General features: G+C 39.2%; 1 protein-coding gene and 1 pseudogene across 4 annotated transcripts in view; one reads left to right on the top strand and one right to left on the bottom strand.

Annotated features, from left to right (window-relative positions):
- Positions 1-12,367, top strand: part of MAPK8 (mitogen-activated protein kinase 8) — an 84,572-nt gene that overhangs the window by 4,652 nt on the left and 67,553 nt on the right. The gene's annotated exons all lie outside the window — the stretch shown is intronic.
- Positions 4,580-12,367, bottom strand: part of LOC115869674 — a 9,983-nt pseudogene continuing 2,195 nt past the window's right edge.

The following is a 12,367-nucleotide window of genomic DNA, read 5'->3' as shown; positions in this document are numbered from 1 at the left end:
GAGCTGGGGTGTTGCCCTATTATGGAAATGATTTTGTGAGGATACACTGCTCAGTGAAACAACTTGAAATAATTTGTTAGTGACTAGCCCCCAACGATCCTGGCGATAACCAAGAGAGTCTTGTTAGTCTCCTTTGCCTGTAAATTGGGTTTCTACCTATTTGAGTCATCTAGATAGTTGAAATGTATTAGTCTTATGTAGAAGTATTAAACAATGTCTGACCATTAGGATATCAAAGGTCTAAGGGTCTCTGATCAAGATAGTGTGGTAGTCACCATTCTGATTCATATAGTACAAGGAAATAATTATACGGTAACCACATAATGTTAGACATGAATCGTTTGCCTATTTAGTGAGCTGTGATACTTGGTGTCTTAGTAATGAGCTCTTTATCTGAGCATTTAAAAGCTTTGTGTGTTTACTTAATGCAGGGTAAAATGAACTTTGATTTTAGAGATTAATTCTGATTCAGTAGAATTTACCGCCAAAAACACGATTAACCAAACCCAAACCTGTTGCTGTTGCATAGATTCATACTCCTGGAAACCCATGTATTCACAGTGAACTGCTCTAGACGGTGTTCTTGGCTGTCATTTTTGTGGAAGCAGTTCACTCGCCCTTTCTTCATGAAGTCAGGTGATTTCAGTGATATTGATAGAAGAGTGGCTCTGTCATTCAGGAATTAGATGCTTGGTCACATCTCAGTTCTGTCCTCTGTACTTGTCAGCAACAAGCTTTGGAACTTAGGCAAATTGCTTAGCCTTTCTGGTTTTAGGAGTGAAAATTGAGGTTGTTTGAAAGCTTCCTTTTGGAAGGTTTGTTTCCTAGGTAAGTGGTTCTTCAAAAATCATGTTGTTGCTGCGAGGTGCCATTGAATCGGATCCAACCATATTGACCCTGTGTACAACGGAATGCAAAAACTGCTCGGTCCTGCTCCCTCCTCAGAATTGTTTCTATGCCTGAGCCCATAGATACATCCACCGTGTCAGTCCATCTTGAGTACCTTTCTCCTTTTCGTTGCCCTTACATATTACATGATGTCCTCCGCCAGGGACTGGTCTCTCCTGACTATGTCCAGAGCATGTAAGACATTTTACCATCCTTGGCTCTAAGGAGCACGCTGGTCTTTCTTCCAATACAGATTGGTAAAATCATACTGGGATAAAAATAATTGTTGTTGGTGATAAACTGACTTCTATGCCAAGAATACCTGTGAAAGTTAGACTTTTCTAATTTTAAGAAACAAAAATTTTAAGTTGGATATTTTAATAATATTCAGACTAATAAAACAAATAGTAAAAGATTTACCATATGCTAAGAGACATTATTCATTTCCACATCACCATTTTTATTATAACTGGACTAGTTTCTTAAAGAGGCTGTGTAAAAATATGTAAACATAAAGAGTTCATTATCCTCAAAAGGTTTATGATAGAGATAAAAAATGGAGTTGAAGCCAATTTGACCTCCTCCGGCTTCAGTAGAGAGAAGAATTCAACTTTGTCCAGCCCAACGCTGATTCTAACAAGGCAATGGTTTGTCACACCTTCATTCTCCAACTTCCTGTACTCTGACACTAACCATCTTGACACACTACTTCTTGTCTGGGTTCAATAATTCTTTGCAATGGCCACATAGAATTCATAGACAATAGTCACAGTTATGTGAGTTTACTAGGGAAACTAACAATAGAGTCATGGTGTAATGGGTTAATTGTTGGTCTGCTAACCACAATATCAATCGTTTGAACCCTCCAGCTTCTCTGTGGGAGAAAGATAAAGTTTTCTGCTCCTGTAAAGATTTATAGCCTCGGAGACCCAAAGACATAGTTCTGTTCTGTCCTGTAGGTTCGCTGTGAGTCAGAATTGTCTCAAAGGCAGTGAGTTGTTGAACAGGTTTCCAGTCAGGACCAGAGACATTTAGGATATAGTTCCTTTGTCTTCAGTGCCTTTCCTTAGCTATGCTTGCAGGAATGCTTCTCTTTATAATCCTCGGCATTTTAAAATATACCCAAATAATTAGAGTCAGACTTAGTAGCAAGTTGCCATTGGCCTCTCTTTGAATATTTGGTTCGAGTTGAGGCTGGGGTGTGGTACAGATTAGTCAAAATCCAAATGGCATACTTGGTGTATTTGACAAGAGGTGTCAAAATAATTAGAATGTTGCTGTTTCCTAAGTGCTGGTAATTGGGGCAGAAATCCAACCTTTCCAAATTGTTTGAAAGAGCAGTGCTAACGCACACTCCATTCTGATCAACCAAAGAGGAGATAAAGGAAAGCTACTGGAACCTGTGTAAGGCAATCAGAGAAAGAAAAACTCAAATCGTTTCCACTAAGATAAGTGATAGAAAAGAAATGACTGCTCCTTTCAGAGGCAGAAAACTTGTGAAACCTGGAAAAGCAAGACCGCGTAGTCAAATTCTGGCTGTCATAGATTTCACTGTATCGCTTTCCCTGGGACTTGAGAAAGGATCACTTTCTAGCAAAACAAAAGCCAAACCATTGGGCTTTTTTGTTACTTTTAAACAAAAATTGAAACAAGAATTTAAAAGTTGTTTTTTAATTGGGCTTAATACATATATCCTAATTTCCATAATTCAATCACCCCAAACAGTATTATATAATTGCTACCACAATCCATTTCCAAACATTCTTTTCCTTCTGGGACTCCTTGACATTGGTTCCCTTATACACTCCACCCCCATTACATCTCCCCACCTCCCCTCCCCCAAACCCTTATTCTACTTGCTGTCTGTAGATAGATTCATCAATCCTGGGTTTCATATATTGAAAACAGGAAAACATATATAACACAAATTCAAGAGGGTCACCCCCAGTGACAACACATCTGAGAGAAACCCTAATATGAACAAACAAAAATAAAGAAAATGTAGAAAACCATATCCAGCCAAACATGAATCAGAGTAGGGGTCAACTAACAAGGTGTTAACTGTTCAAGACAGGTTTATAATTTTGATCTTCTATAGTCATCTTTCCAATGCACTCTTACTTGGTAACCACTTTTATCCCATCCGTCTATTATGGATAGAGAGAAATCACCAGAGGCTTATTTCCTTTGTAGATCCCACAAATATATCTTGGGCTCCCACTGTCATCCATTGCCTTCTGCAAACCAGTCTCACAATTTAGGCTCTGATACTGTTCCCTCCTTCGATTTCGGGTTATATGATTTACAATCCTTAGGAGACTGATGTTGGTGGTGTTCTTCCTTGTGGACTTAGTTGGCGTCTCCTTTAGAAGGCAGCTTGTTTGGAGACAAGCTTAAAAGGTTTTATTTATGTCTTGACTATGTAGTACGTTCATTTTGATTCAAAATTCCAAAGCTTTAAAAAAGATATACATGAAAGTAAAAAGTCTGCTTTCTATTCTTTAGTTACCCAATTCTTATACTTATGAATCCTTCCAGAGATGATTTATGTATTTGCAAGTAAATGCAAATATGCTGGAGTCTCTGGTTGGTTCAATGGCTGAACATACAACTGAGTACTAGTCAAAAAGATTGGTGGTTTGATCCCATCTAACGGTGCCTTGAAGACATGTCAGGAGATCTGCTTTTGGAATATCAGAGGCCTGAAAACCCCGTGTAGCAATTTTGTGAACACATTGGGCACTCTGAGTTCAAAGCAATTTGATGACATTTTACAATAGCAACAGTTCCTTAGTAATTGATCTTGAAGAGTTTCTAGGTGATGCAAACTGTTAATGTACCTGGGCTGCTAACTGGAAGGTTCAAAGTTCCAGCTCATCTAGAGCTGCTTTGCAAAAAAAAAGGCCCTAGTGATCTACCTCTGAAAATCAGCTATTGAAAACTTTTTGAAGCACAGTTATGTAACACACGTGGGTTTCTAAGATTTATCACCTTCTTGATGGTAACTAATTTTTTAGAGTCCTGAGATGTTGCAAATAGGTACATACTATTACCTGAAAGATTCGCAGTTTGAACCAAACCAGAGGTGCTTACGAAGACAGGCCTAATGATTAAAAGCATAGGAAACAGTTCTACTTTGCATACATGAGGTTGCCCTGAGCCAGAATTGATGTTTTGTTTGGATTTGTAGAAAAGTAATGTAGTGTGTCTACTGTGTTATTACTATCACTGCCCCCTCCCATAGTACTGCATTTTCCTCAAATTCTGATTTTTTGGCTAGGTCTGATAATTAATTGCAATGGTCATTTAACTCACAGATGATGCTCACTAATATGGGGTTTATTGGGGAAGTTAACAGTTTTCAATTCAGGTGAGAAATGATCTGGAATACAGGTGTTCGGTCAGGACAATTTCTTTTCTCCTGTGTCTGCAAGCAGGCCTCTGAGACACTCAGTCTTGTTTTTTTGGTACTAAATTTTTTATTATATGCAGAAGCCAGTGTATATAAAACAATTAACCTTTGTGAAATAGAAATTCATGAAAATTCAGAGAGGTAGATGTTAAGGACTGACCAAAGTAGAAGTTTGTATAGTGTGGCACATGTACTGTGAGGACAGGCTTTTGTACAGGCTTCAAATTGAGCTCTCCTTCGTGAAAAGTGGCTTAGGAAACCTTTGAAAGATTCATCTTACTACAAAAATGAACAGACTTCCTGGGGTATAAAGGGATTTGTACTTGAAGATACTCTAATCATCAGAGGGTCATGTTGAGCATTCTGTAGACAAATTTGTTTCAGATCTGTAGCTGCCCGGGAAACTTGCACGTGATTGAGTCTTGCCTCCGATTGGAGCTGCTGAATCACTTTCTTCATGGCAGCAGTGTTGGAAGAGGGTTAGGTAACTCATTTCTGGGTTGTTTATTCGGAGGTGAGTAGGCCTGGCCAGACTGTCCCTCAGTCCTCAGGAGTCACCTTTGCCTTGCTTGCTTAATGTTACGAAACTGTCTTTTGCTGTCAGTAATAGCTGACGTGCATGCCACTCACTCCACAGTAAGCCTCAACCTGATGCAGTTAGCTCCAGCTCTGTTGGTTAACAAAGCCAGCGGTGCCAATTAAGTGCCCAGAGGCACCCCACTTCACAAGCCACTAAAGCACTCAGATTTAGTTGCCTGGTAGGCTGCAAAGTCCACAGCTCTGTTTCATGCTCTAGTTCCTAATTTTGCTGCTCCTGCTTCTCCTGCCACTGCTTTGGTGTTCCAACTGTCTCCTGCATCAAGAAGGTTCAGTATGCTGAGATCTCAGGGCTCAAAGGACATGATCCACACCTGACTTTTCCTTTCCCTGGTATAGAAAACCCCTTGCTGCTTCTGTGATGCCCCATTTTATACCTAGGAGGATGGCAATGACAATGAAGCTGGTGAATAACTCACACTTGAATTCTATCAGTATCTTTCTCCACCTTCTCTTAACCAGACCCATCGGGAAAAGTCATTTGGTAGAAGTTAGACTATGGCTAGGAAAGTCACGTTAAATAGTTCACTGCACTGATATCACATATTAATTTCACATATAAGTAGAATTGAGTTGAAGATAATTAAAAAATAATTGTAATAGTCCATTGACAAGGAGGTGCTAGAAATTCAAGCCAGATTTAGAAGATTTGTAGCACAAGGAATATCATTATTGATATCAGATGCATCTTGGCTGAAAGCAGAGAAATCAGAAAGCTGTTTATTTGTATTTTATTGACTGTATAGAGGGCATACAACTGTGTGGATTATCACAAACTATGGATAACATTGTGAAGAATGAGAATTCCAGAGCACTTCTGTGTGCTCACTTGGAACTGATACACAGAGCGAGGGAATACTGCATGGTTTAAAATGAGAAAAGGTGTGTGTCTTGGTGTGTGTTTTTGCTATACTTATTTAATTGTATGCTGAGCAAATAATTACCGAAGCTGGACTATGTGGAGTAGAACGTGGCAACACAATTGGAACAAGTCTTATTAAGAACCTGTAATATGCAGATTACAGCTTCGCTTGCTGAAATTGAGGAATACTTTTTTGGGGGTTGGGTATAATGTACTTTATTGATGGTACATGACAAGGTCAGGCTTCTAAGCCCCTCCTCTTCCTTTAGGGGGTCTGGATGGACTATTCTCAGTGTTTTGGGGGATTGAGTTTGTGGGCAAAGACTCCCCAGCAGCTGAGAGCCTTTCTTCCTCTAGTGCTATTGCTGGGGCTGGTGGTCCAGGGGGGCTCTTACTCCTTGGAGGCAATGTGGACCATGAGGTCCACCACTCTGTTGTTGTAGCCAAATTCATTGTCAAACCAAGAAATGAGCTTGACAAAGTGGTCATTGAGGGCAGTGCCAGCCCCAGCATCAAAGGTGGAAGAGTGGGTGTCACTGTTGAAGTCACAGGAGACAACCTGGTCCAGAATTGAGGAATACTTGAAGCACTTGTTGATTGCAATTCAATATAAAGAAAACAAGCAATTTTGTAACTGAACCAGTAGACAAGGTCATGGTAAATTGAGAAAAGATTAACGTTATCAAGGTTTGCATTTTACTTAGACCCACAATCAGTACTCATTTTGAAGCAGCAGTCAGGAAATCAAATGATGTACTAGGCAAATATTCTGCATATGACTAAAGTGCTCCTGACCCAAGCTATGTATATGGTATTTTCCATCACCTCATATGCATGTGAAAGCTAGAATAGGGAAAACTGCAGCAGAATTGATTCATCTGAATTATGGTATTGGTGAAGACTATTGAAAATAACATGGCCTGCCAGAAGAATAACAAGTATGTGTTGGAGGAAGTAGAGGCAGAATGCTCCACAGCAGTGAGGATGATGATGTCTCACTTACTTTGGATATCTTGTCAGAAGAGGCCAGTCTCTGGAAAATGACATGCTTGATAAAGTAGAGGGTCATCAAAAAGGAGGAAGACCCTCAGTAAGGTTGATTGACCCTTAGGGTCAGCCTTCCTCTATAGGAGAAAGACGTGGCTTTTGCTCCTGTAAAGAGTTACAGTCTGAGAAACCCACAGGGCAGTTCTACCGTGTACAAAAGGGTCACCATGAGTTGGAATTGACATGATGGCAGTGCGTTTGGTTTTGAATTAAAAACAACAAAACATTGTTGTCTCGTCAAATCTGACTCACAGTAACTTATGTGGGACAGCTAGAAATGCCTTATAGGATTTCCAGGGATATAAATCTTTATGGATATAGACTGCTACATATTTGTATCCCAGAACGCTTGGTGAGTTCAAAGCAACAACTTTACATTTAGCAGCCAAATGCTTTAACTAACGTACTGCCCTTTTACATACATATGTATTGTTTAGGTTATCTTCTACCCCTAGCTGGCACCATATCAAGACATACTGCACTTTGCCCTTTTGTATACTTACTTATGTAGAATGCTCCACTCACCAATCAGTTTGTCAAACTGTGGTGATTTGTGTCTGACTGTAATGGTGGAAGGTATGCCATCAGTTTTTCAAATACTAGCAGGGTCACCCATGGTGAATATTTTCAGCATAGATTCCAGAGTAAGAACAGACTAGGAAGAAGGAATAGGCAGTCTAGTTCTGAGGGATTAGCCACTATAAGTATTATGGATAGTAGCAGAGTATTGTCTGTTACAGTGCCAGAAGATGTGCTACTCAGATTGGGAGGCACTACACTGAAGACTTGGGAAGAGTTGCCTCCTCAAAACAGAGTAAACTTTCAGTGACTTGGATAAAACAAAGACATATTTTAGGACCTTCATTTGCTGATGAAGGCAGCAGTCAAAATGAGTAGAAACAGCTGCATACATTGACTAATAAACAGAAAGTGTATTTTACAACGTATGAAAGTGGGAAAATTAGAAGTTGTCAAAAATGAAATGCAGAAAGATGGATACCCTAGGCACTGTGAGCTGCAGTAGACTGGTGGTGGCTGATTTGAATGTGCTTACTCTGCCAGGAGCGACAGATTGAAGAGGAAATAGTGTCACATTTATCGACAAAAGAATATTTGACAGTACATCTTGAAGTACAATATTGTGTGTGATAGGATAACACCTATATTACTGTAAGGAAGATCAGCTAGGTATGATTAAACTTTACACACCAACCACTAGTCAATGATGAAAAGATTGAAGAAGTCTACCAACTTCTTCACTTTGAAATGATCAAACATGCAATTAATATATATTGATAATTACTGGTGATTGGAATGTGAAAGGTAAAAACAAAGAGGAAGGGAACAATTGTTAGAAAATATGTCCTTAGTGATAAAAATAAAGTGAGAGCTCTCACAATAAAATTTTATAGGCTGACTTCATTGTAATACTAATTTTAACAACGTAAAAGAAGTTGATGACTATGCATGGAGACCTCACCCAATGGAATTTACAGAAATTAAATGTGACTACATCTTTGGGAAGACGGAGAAGCTCAATATCAGTAATCAGAACAAGGTCAGTGGCTAACTCTGGAACAGGTCATTAATTGCTCATGTGCATTTTCAGGTTGAATCTAAATAAAATTAATACAAGTCTGTAAAATCAGAAATAGGACCTTGAATATATCCAACCTGAATTTAGATTACATGTCAAAAAATATTTGATTCATTTAACACTGTGTCTGAAGTTCTAATGAGTTATGCTAGTATAGCAAGAACATCCTAAATGAAGAAATTTAAAAAAAGACATATATAGTGACTAAAGTTGATGCAAGAAATGATGAAGTAAAAGAGTTGAACAGTTCAAAAACACAAAATAAAGCATTATGATGAACTGTGCAAAGACCTTGAAGAATTACAAAACCAAAAGAGAAGAACACTTTCAACATATCTCAAGGTGACAGAAATGGAGAAAATACACATTGAGTTGCAATATTGAAGGACTCTGTGGACAAAATTTTGAATGATACTGGAAGCATCAAAAGAAGGCAGAAAGAACATGCTGTATCAAATCCACCCATTTCAAGAGGTAGCATATGATGAAGAATTGATGATGTTGAAGGAAGAAGTCCACATTGCTTTAAAGGCACTGGAAGGCTTCAGGAAGTGACAGAATACTGGTTTTGAGAGATCTCTTGCAGCACAAGAAGCCCTCACTAGTTTATACTAAACTGTTTGAGCTGACCGCCCATCCAAAAGAAAGGTGATCTAACAGAATGCAGAAATTATTTTATGATATTATTAATATCACATGCAAGTAAAATTTGCTTATGATAATTTAAAAATGATTGCCATAATAAATACAGCGACTGGAAATGGCCAGAAATTCAAACCAGAAGCAAGAAGAAATGGCATTAGCGATATCATTGCTGACATCAGATGGATCTTGGCTGAAAGCAGAGAATACCAGAAGGATGTTTATCTGTGTTTAACTGACTGTGCAAAGGCATTAGACTGTGTGGATAATAACAAACTATAGTGTGTTAGGTCAAGTTGTCTAGAGAAACAAATTCAGTTTCACTCATATAAGAAAGAACTTTATATTAAGAAGCGACTTCACATCAAGAAGACATCCCAGCTCAGTCCAACTCCAAGTCCAAGTCCATACAATCTGATACTAGTCCATAAGTCTCTCATTAGACTTACGTAGACGATGCCAAAAGGTGAAGTGGGAAGCAGGGAGATAATAGGCCGGTTGTTGCAGTCAAGTAGATCCTTGGTTGGTGGTAATATGGCAGGGCTGTGGCAGCTCTCAGGGTTGATTTGGCCCATGGGGCACCCCTCAAGGCAGGCAGAGTTCCAGCAGGCTGGTAGCCAGAGGCAGAGAGAGAGCGAGCAGTTCCCAGAGTCCCTCATTCTTAAAAAGCTTATGATGTCAAGGAGGTATCATCAGACTGTGACTTGATTGATAGGCTTAACATCACCCCTAGCCAGGTATGTCTAGTTGACATAATCCTTAACTAGCACATATGATAGCTTTGAGAACAATGGGAATTTTGAAACACTTAATGGTGCTGGTGAAGCAGTCCTTTGAGTAGAACAAGGTGATACTGCATGGTTTAAAATCAGGAAATGTGATAGGGTTATATTTATTCACCATACTTTTTTTAGTATGCTAGCAACAAATCCAAATAACCTGGACTATGTAGATGAATGCCACATCAGAATTGGAGGAAGACTTTACAATAACCTGCAGTATGCAGATGACATAATCTTGCTTGCAGAAATTGAAAATCTAAGAGGACTTGAGGCAATTCCTGATAAAGATCAAAGACTGCAGCCCGCATTATGGACTGCAAGTGAATGTAAAGAAAACAGAAAGCAGGCACAACTGGACCAATAGATAACATCCTAATAAATGCAGAAAAGATTGGCATTGTCAAGGAGTTAATTGGACTTGAAATTGGCATTTCATTTAGCTTACAATTAATGCTCTTGGAAGTAGTAGATAAGAAATCAAACAATGTATGACATTGAACAGATCTCCTACTCAAGATGTCTTAAAAGTGCTAAAGAGCAAAGATGTCACTTTGAGGACTAATGTGCACGTGACCCAAGCTATGCTATTTTTAATGGCCTCATAGGCATGTGGAAATTAGACAATGAATAAGGAAGACTGCAGAAGCCTTGAGGTCTTTGAATTACGGTTTTGCGGAAGAGTATTGGAAGTACTATAGACTGCCAGGAAAACAAATCTGTCCTGGAGAAAGTGCAGATAGCAAGATTTTAACTTAGTGTGTGTTCTCTGGACATTTTTATCAGGAGAGGCCAGTGCCTGGTTCAAGCAGATGGTTATTGACAGAGGAAGACTCCATGAGATGGATTGACACATTGGCTGCAGCTGTGGACTCATACAGTTTTGAGTATAGGTAAGGGCAGAAAAGTGCCACCATTAGTCAGAAATGACTTGATGGCATCTTTCATCAACAATAATGTGTAGTTTGTAGATCGTTTTACTCCAGTCATATCAGTACATGAGCTCCCGCCCCCTTTTTCTTTGCTAGCTTCAAGGTATTTCTCTTAATTTGTTCAACTACATTTTTACATGCATTTAAGTATTTTCATTCTTTTTGTATAAAAATCCATGTGACATTTGATTTATGTTTTACATAATTAATGTCACACATGTATAGAAAAGCTTAAAATGCAGTTTTAGAAATGGAATTGCTAGGCTAGATATATGTACATATATAATAAACCCTCTATAGGGTTCCAGAGATTGTAAATCATTATGAATATGTGAAAATGGCATAGAGGCCATGTTTGATGAACTCTCACTTCATAACCTGGAAGACAGAAAATCACTAGCAATTTCTATGAGGAGGTCAGACATGCCTTCATTTTCCTACTTTCTTTACCCTATTCTGACACCAGCCATCAACTCTTCTCTGTTGAGTTCAATAATCCATTGCAGTGGCTACACAGAATTCACAGACAATAAAATTCTCTTAGTATGGGGTTTACTAGAGAAACTAATAGATTACAACAAATGTTCATAAACGTTATGGATGCACTTTTGTTTGCATCTCAGTCATGCTGTGTCTGCTCCTCATCCTCAGCCAGGTTGTCTCTTTGACATCTGCAATGCTTAGACAAGTGTTTAAAAGCTCTTTAGTGCTACTAAATGCTCAAAGGGTACCCCGGTGTGGTTAGCAGTCTCCTCACTGAAGGCAGGTCTTTGGGTGAAGAAGCCCCTATTCTGTCTCAGGCTACTGCTGTCTCTGCTCTTGCTCTGCAAAGGGATTTTAGCTTCCAAAAGACACACTTCACTTGTGGCCCTTTTTTCTTGATGGTTGCTGAATTCTTTGTTCCTGTTTCTGAGATGGCTAACTGTATACTTAGTGGAATGGCAAAATTGACCGGACCCCATGTTAAGAGTTCTGTATACCTTATTTGCATGCTTCCACCCAGTCATTTGGTGGAAGTTAAAAAATTAAGGCTTAGTAGTTTCATTTCACTACTTGGATCCAGCAGCCTCATCTTTCTCCAGTGGAGCAATTGGTGGTTTGAATTTCTGATCTTGTAGTTAGCAGCCCAACACCTAACTCACGATATTATCAGGGGCCCTTGAATTTGTAGTAAAAGTTGTTCCAACTTACATTACTAACAGATCTGTGTAATAATGGCTGCTGCTGTCCACATGATGTGATCAACCAGAATTTCGTAAAACTTTTGTTTGCCAATGTGATAAGTAAAATGATAACAGTATTGTTTTGACTTGTGCTTGTCTCTTTGTGAATGAGCTTGTGGTAGTTAAATAATCTGGTGTCAGTTTGGGGCTTGAGAGGATTAAGAATGAAGGGGTGGAGTCTAGTCTGTCAGTCAAATCATAGCCAATGAGGCCTCTGTGTGGGCATGGCTTTCTCCTGAGAATTCTGGGAAATCTGATTTCCTCCTTGGAGGTGGGAGAGACTGTCTCTGCTCACTTCCTGTGAGACATTCTTGAGGAGAAGCCACATGGACTTACACTGATGCAGCCCTGGAAGCTGGAGAAGCCATATGGAGACCCCTGCCAGCGC

The sequence above is a fragment of the Echinops telfairi genome, unplaced genomic scaffold, assembly GCF_000313985.2.
Source record: "Echinops telfairi isolate 266 unplaced genomic scaffold, ASM31398v2 ScPeMD7_35;HRSCAF=133_0, whole genome shotgun sequence".
Lineage (NCBI taxonomy): Eukaryota > Metazoa > Chordata > Mammalia > Afrosoricida > Tenrecidae > Echinops > Echinops telfairi.
The sequence above is the reverse complement of the archived record's forward strand: the minus strand, read 5'-3'. Positions and strand labels throughout refer to the sequence as shown.